Source organism: Dermacentor silvarum, chromosome 4 (genome assembly GCF_013339745.2).
Source record: "Dermacentor silvarum isolate Dsil-2018 chromosome 4, BIME_Dsil_1.4, whole genome shotgun sequence".
Classification (NCBI taxonomy): domain Eukaryota; kingdom Metazoa; phylum Arthropoda; class Arachnida; order Ixodida; family Ixodidae; genus Dermacentor; species Dermacentor silvarum.
In genome coordinates, this window is record NC_051157.2 from 157,815,421 (window position 1) to 157,827,119 (window position 11,699).

The following is an 11,699-nucleotide window of genomic DNA, read 5'->3' on the forward strand; positions in this document are numbered from 1 at the left end:
CCTACTCCAAATATGATCCTCAAATTATGGCTTGAGTAGTGACATTACCAGAGGGGGGGGGGGGCACAGTTGGCACGTGCCTAGGATGTGTTACAAGCGATGTTTGTGAAACATCTTAATTCATCATACAGCTTTGCACTGTTTGTTTTTGGTAGGTTACATAAAAACTACATGCTCGGCTGTTCAGTTCAATGAGTGCAGATTTGAGTATTTCAAAAATTTGCTAGTGTGACAAAGTAAAATAAGGTAATATCTGCACAGAGGGCAGCATTGTTTCGAATGAGATGCATGGTGCCATTTGCATTACCAAAATTTTTTGTGATTGTCATACATGATTCTCAAACAACAGTATTGTCATAAACCAACACCATGCACGAGAAATATGCAAATTGGTCAGCGCAGTGACACTTAAACGATGAAGTGACCATGCTACCAAAACAAACTGCATTGAGGATTTAAGGCAATACATGGAGAATGTGAGAAAGGCTTTCCCTGTTCCGTGATAAATGTCAGCAGAGGTTCAGATTTCTTGCTTGTCAAAGAAAATAAATAGTACAAGGTAGAACCTAAGAACTGATTTGCCAGTGCACACCCATCTTTTGACAACAGTTATGATGTGGCTTCAGGCACTGTATAAAGCTGCCCAGTCAGAAATACACCTCTTTTATGGGGGCGACAAGATTCCGTCGCCATAATTTTTTTCGCTTTAGTGTACTTTTATCACTTCAGTAGGTAAAAAAACTGTGATTTCAGGTAGTTGGTTCATTTCGCAAGTATAGGCATAGCCACATGCAAAACCGTGGGCATCGAAGGGATTTGTAAAACAGGATGGTGCCCTTCCCGATTTACGATTCGCCTATTTGTCTTTGTGCACTGCCCTGCCTGTGTTCATGTTTCATTAGCCTTTTATGCAAGATTTCATCGCATTCTATTTTTGTTTCACGTCTTAAGTCATGCGACACTTCAGTTATAATGCACTTTTAACTGGTCATAATAAATGATCTCATTACGCCGGCTGCTCTTGAGAAGTGCAGCTTTCATACCGTAATAAGGGGCGAAAAGCTACTAAATAAGCCAAGAAATGTGATGCGCAAGATTTTAATACTAGTACTCCTTGCAATTTTGTATTGGTTTTGTCATGCACAAGCTAATATTGTAAATTTAATTTTAGCTATTTGTGCGGTCAAGGTATAACAATAAAGAGCAGAGTGGGTCAACTATCCAAAGAATTATATTACTGACGACAGCAGAATACGAAAATTAGGTTCAGAAGAATAGTAAACTTGGATAGTTAGTACTGGTTTATAAATAACAACAGTGCAATAAATGGGGAATGAGAAAGGCACAACAGGAACTCACACTATCAACTCAAGAATTCATTTGTGTTGCTGTCCACTTTTATAGTTGGCATGCTACTTCATGGTGAACGTTTGTTGTCAAACAAAAAAGAAGGAACTTGCCAGATAATGTGAAAAAATACATTCAAACAAGCAAGAAACCACTTCTTCAGAGAGCTGCCTTCATCTCAGCAGCACCATTCTTAAATCGATTAGCGCAACGTATAGCTGTATGTTTTAGCTTGATTCTTTTTTATTAGGAATGCTCCCATAATTTCTCCTGTCACGAGGCCACGATGCTAGTACAGTACTTGCACCCTCTTTTCCGTGGCTGGCATTTACAGGCCTAGCAGGGGTGTGCCAACTACGAGCACTTTGCTGCCTTGATATTGTACTGTTGTTTGCTAAGGCACTTATTAAAATGCCTCCCAGTCTGTCAATGTAGATACCATACCTGCAGGAGAAATGGTTCTCATAGATGGCGGAGCATATGCATGTAACAAACATGGGGGCAATCCTCGTTGTGCGATGTCATTGTGAAGTACGTCCACTCTGAATGTCCTTCTCAACACCTGCAAAGTGGGAGCCAAGTTATTCATCAAAATGACTTGGCTCGAGCCGACACTCTTAAAAAATAGAAGCCATGAACATTATGTACCACTGTCTTCCTTTTATGTGTAGTATTATAGTGCTGGAGTGAGTCTCACATGTCACACTGTCAAATTTTCTACTTCTAATTTAACAGCATCTCCAAACTTTCACCTGTACATAAGAAGACTTGCGCGAACTCTATGACCACAAGCGATAAACTGTATGACTTGGAAGAGGAAATGCCTAGAAGGAACTCCTGAAGTACTGCTCAGCATGCTCTAAACTAGTGAAAAGTGAAATTGCCAAGCCATGAATAGTAGCAACCTTGACCAGATCTCATGTCCACCTGATGGAATTCAGTGCCGTGGTGCAGATCACGAAACCTAAGAAATCCAGATATCCAGGCTGGCTAAAAAGTACAAGTTTGTAGATGCTGTTAAACATTTGAAAGTGGTATGTGCCAGTACTCATCCCAACAATATGGTTTCCATGCGTAAAAAGAAGGCAACGGTGCTGTAGATCCATGACCTCTCTAATTATTTTAAGATAGTCGTTGCAAGGTACCGAAGAAATTTGATGTTCTTAGCAAGAACAAATATCGTTCTTAGCAATATCGTTCTTAGCTCATTGAGAGCGCCACACTCCCACTCGGAGCACCTTGAGGTGCTCTCCCCTAGGACCTGGGGGCATGATAGAGATGCGCCAGAATGGCCCGATCCCGTGGCCTGTCACATTGCTCTAGGAGCAGCTGAACTTCCGCCGCCTGGTGCAAACTTTCTTTGGTTCCAGTCGCGATATAGGGTCCCACAGCGCTGCAAACCTAGTTTAAAGGTTACGAATCATTCGACTTTACCATAAGACTGTTCTATGCTTTCTAAATTCAGATTTTCCAGCAAATTTGATCAACGCACATAGCCCAAGAGGAACAAGAATCATTTGAAAGGCGCGATGGAGCAGAGTTATTTGAAGCTATGAAGCAGAGTTTGTTTAATTTAGAGGACCCTGAATCTTGTACTTCGAAGTGCTTTAAAGTAATGTTTCATTACAGTTATGTGTAACGAGGAAGTGGATATCCATGGAATACGCAAGACAAATCGATGGGAGCTCCCGCTGTTGTTAACACATCGGAAAGGCTGAGCGTCACTTTAACTTGAGCCACAGCATGGGGATCTGCAAAGCTCAAACAATTTTCCATGTTAAATAAAGCGGCAATTAATTGTTATGTCGATCGCCAGCACATACACAATGGCATAACATGCCGGCGGCTTTAGGAAACCTGCCAATTTTCGCGAACAGGATGCTCCAGCCACTGCGATGGGTTTGTACAATCAAAAACTTAAACAGTGGTATTCCTTTTATTGGTGTTGCTTTAATTGTGCTGAAATGTCGCCAGATTGCGTTTATTGGTTTTTATCAATCAATGTAACACCAGGGCATCTTGATTGCCCAGTTTTTCAAGAAACAAATGCGAGTTAGTCTATTCTTATTTAGAAATGGGAATCCTTAGAAATATTTATTTAGTTACAATCACTTACAATGTACAGTGTACTGTACATTGATCATACATGTAGGGTAAGTGGGCAGGGTTGGCAAAAAGGCAATTTAATGCCTGAAACAGTGCCGTAACCCGCCCCAGTTAATAAACCGCATAAGGAACACTAATGTGCACATTTAACAAAATAGTAACAAAGAAGCAGCCATAGTTATAAAGATTTTTATAATAATAAACAAAACATCGCCAGAATAATATTCATACTTAAAGACCTGCCTGCAAGACTCCGTTTATAACAACAGTGCATTATAACAGTTGTTTCAAAGACAGAAAACAAAAGATATGTGCAAAAACCCGGACTTTGATCATTAATTAGATTGAAGCGCACTGAAGATGCGGACACAAAAAGGACCCATAGTCTAGCCTGTTTAGGACCACTCCCTTTCTTTACGTATATCTATGATCTCAATAAGTGTATTTCCACTTACGTTAGTTTATACGCGAATGAGTTCTGCATATATCGTGAAGTTGTTAGTGACACTGGTTCTCACTCTGCAGGGATACATCAACTTTATAATTACATGGTGCGGTAGGTGGAACATGAGTCTCAATATTCCTAAATGCAGCGTAGTCATGTCATCAAATAAAAATCGATCGTTTGTTCGGGATTTTTTTATGCAGGGCACCTGCTTATGTAATATTGCATAGTACCACTACCATGGCGTTTTTTCTAACAACAATTTATCCTTCAAAGCTCATGGTGAATACAAACAGCAAGGGTAAGCTGAGTCCTGAACCGTATTTCGGCGTAAATTGAGACGATAATCTTTAAAAGTTGTTGTAGCGTGACACCAAGACCGGGTTAGATCGTACTTTATTATCGAGGCGCACGCTGGCAGCCTCAACTCAACAACAAGGAGAGAACACACAACGATACTCGAGCACCTATATAAGCACTGGCTATCTTCCGGCGCATGCGCAGCCAGCAGTAGTTTGCGAGCCCACAATTATGACACGCCAATGGATTAGCGCATGACAGATGACGTCACAACACTTCCTTCACGCACAAATTTAGAAACTATCATAAGTTCGGCGATCAGGTGGGTGCCACTCCCTTGCACTACTTCGCAAGGGTAACGTATGCTCGTGATTGCCTGGACGCAGTCGAGTCGTTGCTGGTGGCAACGACTCCGGGTTTGGTCTGTCGTCGGTGTAATATCAGTGACGTCAGATGCATGTGGCAGTTCCACTTCAGCCACTGGCTCATGTCGTACCTTTGGGTCGATGTTTGCTGGTCGCAGGTGGTCCGCGGGCACGAACCGCACTGTGCTTCGTACGTACACTAGATATCTGGAAGATGTCTTTACACGCGTCACTTCTCCAGGCCACCAGTTCTCCACGCACAGAACACACCAGTACACGATAACCCACAGCAAACACTCGCGGCGGACCTCTGTGCATTTCAGCAGATGTTTTTATTTTTGCGGTCTTAGCGCTCATTGCATCTTTTACGTCTGGACGCAGCAGCGACAATCGGTTCCGCAGCTTCTTCTTCTTGCGGGGCTTTTACGTGCCAAAACCAGTTCTGATTATGAGGCACGCCGTTGTGGAGGGCTCCGGATTAATTTTGACCACCTGGGGTTCTTTAACGTGCACTACAACGCAAGCACACCGGCGTTTGTGCATTTCGGCTCCATCAACCCTATAAACCATAAACATTGCCTGGATGTCCATTAGATATTTCAGTTGGACATTCAATACCTCTATTAGAGGTTCAAATAGATCTAGTTTACGTAAAATCTACTTTACGTTGAAAAGATGTTATATGGATGTAATTGCTGGACATTTGTTACATTGTTTGGATATTAGTTTTGAGCCGAAATACGTAATAAGTACGTTCCCAAGATGTAATTTTATACATTCCCCAGCATGTGCGGCAATCGTGTAGTGTCTTTTTCACGTGATAGAAAAATGATACCAGCCTTGAAACTTTGGTTCCACAGCAAAATTTTAGTTTAGAACAAGCATTACACATAATAAAGTAACCTTTCATAGAAAAAATAGAACTAAAACAAACTCACGCGTACATCCTCAAAGAGTATCTCAAGCTTTTATTCAGGATATGTTTAACAAAATGAAAGCTACGTTGAACAGCAAAAATGAGACCTATATCATACAGAATTTTAGGATATCGTTGCTTAGGAAATATAGAACTAGCTAAACCAGAGAAATAAATTCCTAAATAATGCCCTTGCAAAGTATACCTCAAGCTCTCGCTGAGGAATCCCTGTTATACCATACATAAAATGCAGCTAAGACAATATTGCATAAAAAATACTAAGATGAACAGCAAGACCTGAAATGTCGAAGCGATGAATAGCATGAACTTGAACAAGAGTTCTTTTGAACACGCAACTCTTACATCTGGCAGCATAAAGCTCAATATTTTCTCCGATATATTTGTGACCTTGTCAAAATGCAGACAATTCACGTGCAAGTAAAACAAAATCAATAGATGTGCAAGTAGAATCTGCGAAATGTGACTAGAAAGTTGGTCGAAGCAAAATCCACAAAACCTGACTAGAAATACACAAACTACAAACTTCCAGGAGTGATGCACACATCTTTTGTGAGTAAAACATTGAACGCAATGCATGGTCCTTGTGATATCTGCAGAATGTTAGTAGAAATAAACAAATAAGTACAACCTTCTTTATATATTAGAATGAAATGAAAATTTAAAAATAATATTGTGCTGTCCAAGTTTATGTTGTTATTTATGAAGGCTGTATTAGCAATGATGACATCAATGGCAGCAGCACGCTGGCGTGAAAAATCTCGGCAGTTGCATAGCAAGCTGGGCACTTGATATAGGAAACGGCACAAAGGTGCCAAGAATGGTAGAAAAACATCTGAGCAGAGTAACCAGTTGGGCTTGCTGCTTGAACATCGTAGAAGGCCATGGCGCGGAACCGACGAAGACAGGAGAGGCACACAAAGAACAGACACAGCACTGACTTTCAGAAAGCTGATTCTTGTTGAAGTCAACACTGTGTCTGTGTTCTTTGTCTTTGTTGGTTCCGCGCTGTAGCCTTCTATGAAGAAAAAACATGTTGACCCACATCTACTCTACAGGAACAGTAACACAACTCTAGAATATGTGTACATACTGACATAGAAGTCTATCTGAAGACCAACTGTAAGGATAAATTATGCAGTAGAGCTATTGGTTGAACTTAAGGCATGTATATCATTTACAAAGTATACACTTGGCACAGCAGTGGAGCACATGGCACATTCCAGACCTGGTCAAGCATTTGACAATATTGGAGCACTCGGTAAAATGGAGATGCAATGGGGCACTTGGTATACTGTAGAAACGGAGAGCACTCGGCAAAGCAGCGGAGCACATAACACAGTACTGGAGCACTTGGTGACTTGGTAATGCACTTCACAAATGGAGACGCGATGGGACACTTTATATACTGGAGATGTGGAGAGCGCAAGGCAGAGTGGCGAAGCACATAACAGTACTAGAGCATTTGGCACATTGGTGGCATCATAAAGCACTTGGCAGTATTGGACAACTCGGCACACTGGAGCTCGACGCCACGGGTAATCGGCGAAAGTACCGCAGGCCTAGGAGACCATGTCACACATGTCCGGGCTGTTCAGTGGCACAGCGCTGAAGAAAGCAAGGTCACTCTGGCAGCTAGATGCTGCGGGTGATAGGTAAAGGTGCAACAGGCCGAGCGAACCATGTCACACATATCCGGGCTGTTCAGTGGCACAGTCCTGCAGAAAACATGGTCACGCAAGGTCAAAGAATTCAACATAAAATGCCCAGAGCTAATAAATTTTAACACAGACTTTGGTGAGAAAAAAAATCATATACCATTTGTAGATATTATGGATTTGTTAAAAAAAAACGATACTTTAGGCTAAGATTTGCTCTCAATAAATTTTCTATATTCTTTCTACGTAAACATGAAGCGTAGGGAAAAATTTTAAAGGGGCTAAGGATTATGCAGTAAGCTGTGGAATAGAGGAGTTTAGTGTGATGGCATAGAAAGATCGCTTCAGTGTATACGCCAAGGTATGTTATATTTCAGTTTGCCAAGATGACTGCAGAAGATTACGTGAAGTGATAAGTTTGAATATTAGCAAGGTGTACGGTGTGGATTCATTTAGAGCAACAATGACGCTAAAGATCATTAGGATAAACATTTGTCTAGTAGTGAACTTAGAGGTACGAGATTTCTGGCTTTATATTTTCTGCTTTAAATGGCGGTTGTGGACATAACCCTAAAAGAACTCGTAAGTATCATAGTGTCCTAAATAATATACTGCATAGTTTTTGTATCAACCAGCCTCCCAAAAACCAAAACTGGTTCTAGAAAACCTGTATAGTGCATTCAGGGTGGTCTGTGGCTTGCCAGAATAGTTTTTTTTTTCAAAATCCGGTATCAAGTCAGTGGTATCGTGTCAGTACTTACATATACAGAGTGTTTCAATTTAGCTGCACAAAATTTTTAAAAATTGCCTATGGCACATAGCACAATTATAATCCTTGATCTAAACTACACGATGAGGTGGCCACTACTTCTGCAAGAAATCAGTGTGCCTAACTGAATAATTAACACAATTATCCTAATAAACCTTTTAATTGTTTTACGGCACATCTTTCAATCTACGATTTACAGCCGCCGAGTTCGCAAGGCATATGCACTTGCAACGAATTCTCAGGAGTGAAACAGTCTCAAAATATTAATTTTCAAAGTGTCCTACAAAATGCATGGGCGTTCCAGTGAACTTTTAAAGGAAAATGCTGTTTTATGCATTGAAGCAAAGTTAACTGGAACGTCCATGCATTTCGTAGGACGCTGTGAAAATTAATATGGCACATTGCAGACGTGGTCAAGCATTTGACAATATTAGAGCACTTGGTAAAATGGAGACGCAAAGGGGCACTTGGTATACTGCAGAAATGGAGAGCACTCGGCACAGCGGCGGAGCACGTAACACAGTACTGGAGCACTTGGTGACTTGGACCACAGACCACCCTGAATAATGCACTATACAGGTTATCTAGAACCAGTCTTGGTTTTTGGGAGGCTGGTTGACACAAAAGCTATGCAGTATATTATTTAGGACACCATGATGCTTACGAGCTGGGCAAGCCTTGTAATGCGTAGGATGGATAACCGGTGGACCATTAGGGTTACAAATTGGATACCAAGATAAGGGAAGCGCAGTCGAGGTCGGCAGAAAACTAGATGGGATGATGAAGTTAGGAAATTTGCAGGCGCAAGTTGGAATACGCTAGCACAAGACAGGGTTTAAATGGAGATCGCAGGGCGAGGCCTTCGTCCTGCAGTGGACAAAATAGGCTGATGATGATGATGCTTACGAGTTCTTTTTGTAGGGTTTAAATGTCCACAACCTCCATCTAAAGCAGAAAACATAAAGCCAGAAATCTCGTACCTCTAAGCTCACTGCTAGACAAATATTTATCCTAATGATCTTTAGCGTCTTTGTTGCTCTAAATGAATCCACACCGTACAGCTTGATAATATTTCAACTTATCACTTCACGTAATCTTCTGCAGTCATCTTGCCAAACTGAAATATAACGTACCTTGGCATATACAGTGAAGCGATCTTTCTATGTCATCACACTAAACTCGTCCATTCCCCAGCTTACTGCACGATACTTAGCCCCCTTTAAATTTTTCCTTACGCTTCAAGTTTACGATGAAAGAATATAGTAAATAGGTGCTTCAAATGCGCGGCTACACTCGACAGTGCCTAGTGTAAATGATAATAAGTGTACGTTTTGCTAAGAAGCTTACAGTTATTTTGTTATAAATGTAGCAAAAATTACTGTTACCCAATTGTATCCCCAATGAAGTTTACTACCTACCTGCCTACCCAATTGAATTGTATGACAGTTGCTTCCTCTTCAATACCGGAGAGCTTGAGTGCAAGCCTCACTCATGCTATCTTGCCCAGTTCGAAAAAATACCTCATTGCTGCTGCAGTTACCATGCAGAAAGTTTTTTTTTTTCAAATCTGCTTTCGTATCCTAGGAGTGCCTTTCATAGCTGGTTTCACATTTGCAATATGTTTAAACCATTGCGACACATATGAAGACACATTACCTTGGCAATGGCAGTTCTGTGCCTGGCAGGAGCGTGACGCAGCCACTCCCAGATGGCTGTTTCTACAGCAAATTCGCTGGTCTCATGGCCAGTCTGGACGGCACCTATGTTAAATAAAGATTTTGTCATTACATGAAAAAAAAGCACAGTAAGCAAATTACTACATCTCGAACGTCCTCACAGCAAAACGTCCTCACAGCAAAAATTTTATCACCTCAACAACTCAGCCAATAAAAAAGATAACAAAAAGTTTGGTGGTGCTCCAAATGCTCTGATGTATACAATGTGCAAAATACGCATGCTTCCACTCCAACCACGTTCCACCTACATATGCTCTTGTCATTATCAAACAGCAGATCCAAAACACGTAGCAGGTGCATTTGAAGTGGAAGCATGCTCTAATTTTCTTTAAATTTATCAACGAAATTTAAGCTAGTTTAAGGCAACACATACACATACCTCGACAGCCCCACGGGGGGTCTTCAGAAAAGTTCTAGCATCTTTTGAAAGATTCCGGAAACACTCATGTGCTCTTAGAAGTCGGAAAGCGGTGTCAGGGACCTGTGGGTAATGTTACATTGTAGAGCCCAATTTGCAGGCGAAGCTGCGAAATTTTAGCTGCTAGTGCTTTGGCTTCCTGCCCGTTCTGCGGTTTCCTGCACGTCAGCGTTAAATACATCCTTATGAATCCTCACCGGCTTCGCATAGACACCAGTCGCCGAAAACCTCAGCATTACGATCTGAACAATCTGAGCTGCTTTCTGTGCAATCCGGGCCGGTATTTTGAAGCGATGCCTTGCGCTTTATTTACTTGATTTATCATCCACCACTCACGGCCGGCTGATCCCGTTGATAACGTGAGCAGACCGGCACTCTGCCCACTGACCAAGCGCGAAAAGCGCGAAGAGGCATTAGCATCGGAAAGGCATCGCTACAAAATACCAGCCCTGAACAGTAGCGCGGCCTGTAGCCGTGCTACTGCTAACAGGCGTTGCGCTTACTGCACTGAAGCTAGGATACTCGCTGTCGGAGTAGCTCGCTTGCGGTTCACTTTTGGACACGCTACCGCTAGCCCGTCGCGAACGCTTACTGAGCTGCCGGTGCGCAAAGCTGTTGCCTGCCTCGACAAGCTAGCCAAGCGCTTTAAACATTTCGGCAACCTCGAGGCGTGCTCTGCTCTTGACATCTCTCAACATAGTGTTCATAATCAATACACATAAGCATGTTGGCTACGCTAACAAACGTTTACTTACCGTTACGAGACAAAGGGCTGATGTTGCCACCGGAGCTCACATCGCGCCTTCTGTGCCGCCGCTTTCGAGGGTGCGATAAACAGACGTTCAAAGCTTGCGGTTCGTACGACTTTCTGATCGGTGGGCACTCTGGAGGACGCCAGTGACGATCACGCAGCCCCAGCCCCAACAGCACTTCAAAAAACTCATGCAAACACGCGACTTGAAGTTCACTCCGGCTCCGAGAAGAATGACGCAATCGCAACGCAAATACGCCGCCAAAACAGGCAGAAGGAAAATGCGAGACGTTGCGCCAAACTGCTTCTTGCCAATTCTTCTTTAATATTGCTACTATATTTACGTTATTATTTTATAATAATAAATGTAATAATATGTAATAATAATTATACGATAACGCAACGTTCACAAGGTTTTGTGTTTAAAGTATAAATGAAAGGCTGTTGATTACTGTAGGCGCCATTTTGTTAAGGACAATTTTCAGGATTTTGGCGCGAAAATTGAAATTTTACGTTCATTTGCTAAAAAAAGTTATTTCGTAGCAACAAGCAATTAGCTCAATACTAATACCGATTGCTATACCTACACGTGCACCAACCAAAAATTATCGAATTAGGGCAGGCAAGAGATAAAGGCGAACTTTGGATGCAATGATTTATAGCACGTCGAAATAAAAAGATAGCAATTATGTAATATTGTTTATATTTCTGGGAACTGTCACTTCTTGAGATTATTTAAACTATACAAAAGCAACAAAATAAACAACACAATCATATTAAAATAGTACATGAGATAAAAATAATAAAATAATATAGCACAGCAATTATATAATATAGATTTAGACAGAATGCCGTGTGCAATATTACGAG

The 11,699-nt window shown here is 41.6% G+C and overlaps 1 long non-coding RNA gene across 1 annotated transcript; it reads right to left on the minus strand.

Moving 5' to 3' along the window:
- Positions 1 to 6,644: 6,644 nt before the first annotated feature.
- Positions 6,645 to 11,067, minus strand: LOC119448365 (uncharacterized). The gene is made up of 3 exons (XR_005191071.2): positions 10,834 to 11,067; positions 9,581 to 9,684; positions 6,645 to 7,215 (listed from the first exon to the last, which is right to left on the minus strand). It is a non-coding gene; the product is annotated as an uncharacterized LOC119448365 (long non-coding RNA).
- Between the last annotated feature and the right edge of the window lie 632 nt (positions 11,068 to 11,699).